The sequence below is a fragment of the Sapajus apella genome, unplaced genomic scaffold, assembly GCF_009761245.1.
Source record: "Sapajus apella isolate SASKATOON/1434 unplaced genomic scaffold, GSC_monkey_1.0 scaffold8, whole genome shotgun sequence".
Classification (NCBI taxonomy): domain Eukaryota; kingdom Metazoa; phylum Chordata; class Mammalia; order Primates; family Cebidae; genus Sapajus; species Sapajus apella.
In genome coordinates this window covers 27806396-27810393 of record NW_022436948.1, presented here as the reverse complement: position 1 = coordinate 27810393, position 3998 = coordinate 27806396, and the positions used below count along the sequence as shown (strand labels likewise).

Sequence of the window (3998 nt, the reverse complement as noted above, 5' to 3'; positions counted from 1 at the left end):
GTGTTCAATGAGTATTGTGCCTCTTCTCTACTGAAGTTCTCTGCCTTTCTGCCTATGGTGCCCAATGTCTACACCTGTGTTCTTTCTGGATGTTTTAGTGTCATGATGGGTTTTGTGTTCCAGGTGGTTTAGGTCACTTCCCCTTGGAAAATAAATGAAATTATCCTTTCCCCACTCTAAAGTATGATGATACTTTTCACGTTTTATCTTCAAAATTTGTTCTAAAATAATGGCTGAGGGTGTGATAACATTTAATCGATGTATATCCAATTGTGTGGGAGATATACATGTGCAACATACAGAAGTATGAAATTCAGAAGAACAGGCAGATTGAAAAATATATACTTTACTACCCAAATATATTTGATATGCAGATTTTACCTTATTTAAAAAAGTTTGATTTTGCTGTAATCTTACTACTTTCAGACATTTTTGTTTTTATCATCTCATAGCACATGTATTTATTCCTCCTATTTTAACATTACCTCCTTATTATTCCTCTAAGTCAATTTTTCATAACATATATGGTAATGTTTCTAGAGTTGGAGATGCTGTTTCTGCTAATTTTACTGCAATAAACAACTTTGTGCATTGAAGTCTTCTCAGCCTTCATATTTGAGATAATTCCTTAGAATATATTGTCAGAATCTATCCGGTAGTTTGCAAAATTGGCCAGATTTTTCCTTACTTCTTGCACTTATTTCCCTTTTCAATGTCATTGTGAAAATTTACCCATCAAGAGTGAAGCGTGTTTCTCCACTACTTGAATCAGAACTTGTGACTTGATTTTCCCAATAAAATGTAGCTGAGGCCATGTGCAATGGCTCACATCTGCAATCCCCGTACTTTGAGAGGCCAAGGTGGGAGGATTGCTTGAGACCAGGAATTTGAGACCAGCCTGGGCAACACAGAAAGGCACTGTCTCTATAAAAATCTTTTCAAAAATAGCCAGGAATGATGGCTCATGCCTGTAGTTCCAGCTAGTAGGCAAGTTGAGGCAGGAGGATCACTTGAACCCAAGAGTTCATAGCTGTAGTGAGCTATGATTCACCAGTGTACCGCAGCCCAGGTGGCAAAGTGAGACCCTGTCTTTAAAAATATAATAAAATAAATAGAGCCGCAATGCCAACTGTGCTTGTTCCAAACTTAGGTCTTAAGAGGTCTTGCAGCTTCTTTTCTGATTCTTGGAATCCTTCCAGTTAAAGGTACATAACCCATTTGCCCCTGTCACTCCAGCTGATTGTCAGTCAATTGCAAATTGCAAATGAGGAGAGTTTAAGGAAAGGACTATGTCCTCTCCTAGAATGAATTAACTAGGAGTGGGTTTCGAGGCTGTTTCTGGACTTAGTGAAGTCAATGTTATCATCTGGTAGTCAGATTATTCACAGTCATTTTTTCTGAAATAATACCTTATTAACTATATATATATAATTATTTTATCCTTTCTCTCCTATAAACGCAACACCTAATATGGTCTTCCACTTCCTCCTTTCCCTTTTCCTCATATAATTGGACAAAACCACGTTGCCTCTGATTCTTTAATATTGGATGAAATTCAGTTCTCCAATCTTAGTACAGGTTTGGAAGGACAAGAGACAGGAATCCAGTTTCAAGGTACTAAATGCAGGGCTGACCAAAGCCTGAGATGCCCTCCCTCTATTAAGCATCTTCTCTGTTACCCAGTTTCTCCAGCAGTTAACTGGTTAACTTAAGATGTAAATCTAAAAGACTCCCTGGGAAAATGGATCAGTGGGAATCTAGGGTTCTAAAATTTGTATTAGCAAAGGGTCTAAAACTCCTTTGTTTACGTTGTCTTAATTATTAAAGAATCCAATGCTATTAAACGGCTTGAGAGAATGTTTGCCCAGGGGATGTCTATATTTTTGGCAAGCAATAAACTGTTGAATATAAATGAAAACTACCCAGAATCCTAGCATATGTGTCTCTACTATGTTATTTGCTTCCAGATTTTTTTCCAAATAAACACTTTTCAACATATTTATCAGAATACTAAACTTATACATCTTTTTTTATTTAAATATGTCTTAAATTTTTCCCATTGTTTGCTATGATCTTCATAATGATTATTAAATATAATCAATTTTCCAAGAAACACTCTCCAGTTTCTTATTGCATAAACTACCTTGCATTCTGATCTTTTCTCCTTTTGAATGTATTTTCTTGGACTGCATTTCCAGAAATAGAATTACTGAATAAATGGTTTTGAAATATTTATGGTTCATTATATGAAATACAAAACTCTTTCAAAAAAGAGTTTGTCAATTTCTATCTCATAATACAGTATGTATGTTAGTTTTGGTTATTCTCCACTATTATGCATTGCATTTAATTGCACTTTGTTTATTCCTTTCATTTTACTGTCCCACTTTCAGACTCAAAGAGGATCATAACCTCCTGGACTACTAGGAGAGTGTATTTATTACTGTTGTAGTTTATTTACTTTTCTATAACATTAAAACAATGACTAACACATACTAAGTAAACATTAAATGTTTGTTGCATTGATTTAATTAATCATGGGAATTCTTTTTGCAATTACAGTAACTGCCAAATTACTTCATGTTTTGGTGAATTACTTTATTATGATTTTAGCTTTTTTTTCCACTAACTGAGACTTATGTGTCCATTTTTTAGTGCTTTTTTGTTTTCAGTAAAATGCTTCATGATTTTCTGTGTCATCCTTAAAAGAGGACATGTTTATTTTCTCTGGATTGTGCCAATTTTAATATATTTTCTGCCAAAGCATGCATCATTTAATTTAATTTTACTTCTACAGTAAGCAATTATACGACTGAGTTTACAGTTAGGATTTGAGATTCAATTGAAGTTAAACATTTTTAACATGTGCTTATTAAAATAACATTATTTTGTGAGTTGTTTGCTCTTGAGTTTGCCCATTTGAATCTTGAGTTTTATTTGTAAAATAATAATTAAATTAAATTTTAATCTTATTACATTTGCTCTAGGATTTTAAAAAATTTTATAGTCTCATTTGTTTGGGGGGAAGCAGATTCCTCTTTTTCTGAAATAGTTCAAAGGTTATTGATTATTACTTAGCACTGAACAACAGGCTAAATGTCCAGTTTTATTCTATTTGAGGCATTCCAGATATTATTAATGTTTTACATAATAGTGTATTGCACTTTTAGAGTATATTTAGGGATGGGATTTTACTAGTTTGAATAGTCTGCATAGATTTTTTTTTTAATTGGGAAAACAATTATGCATATATTAATTAAAAACATTTTATTTTATTTTATTTTGATGTATGGATCAGTTTTTAGTTTTCTCTACTTTTCAATATGATATAATATGTTGATTTTTGTACCATGCTATTTCATTTACTGATTGCTTAGCATCCATTTTAATTTTTGCTAAGTCTAGTTTTTCCTTCTTTGAGACTATTCTGAATTTTTTAAATTAGTTAATAAACCAAATAAAATTTGTCATCCGAAGGCTATAGTCCAAGAAAGGGCTTATGATTTTGATTGGGATTTTATTAAACATTCATATTTTGGGGGGAAGATCCAAAATTATATATAAGAACTCTCTTTCCATCCAGGAGCATGATTATGTGTTTCTACTTATTAAAGTATAAAATTTCTTTCTAATAAAGCTTTACAGTTTTTGCAAAGTATGTCCTATATCTTTCATTTACGTTTTTAAGTTAAGATTGCCACTGTAATTACCATTGTGATGAGATAATTATTAAAATTTCGTTATATTTTTGAGATAGCATCTAACTCTGTCACTCAGGCTAGAGTTCAGTGGTGGGTCTTTGCTCATTGCAACACCCACCTCACCACTTCAAATGATTCTCATACCTTGGCTTCTCGAGTAGCTAGAATTACAGGCATGCACCACCACACCTAGCTAATATTTGTATTTTTTTTTTTTCAGTAGACAGGGTTTCATTATGTTGGCCAGGCTGGTCTTGAACTCCTGACCTCAAGTGATCCACCTGTCTAGGCCTCCCA

General features: G+C 33.0%; 1 non-coding gene across 1 annotated transcript; it reads right to left on the bottom strand.

Moving 5' to 3' along the window:
* Nucleotides 1-2665: 2665 nt before the first annotated feature.
* LOC116551106 lies at nt 2666-2767 on the bottom strand. Its single transcript, XR_004268724.1, has one exon. It is a non-coding gene; the product is annotated as a U6 spliceosomal RNA (small nuclear RNA).
* Nucleotides 2768-3998: the final 1231 nt, after the last annotated feature.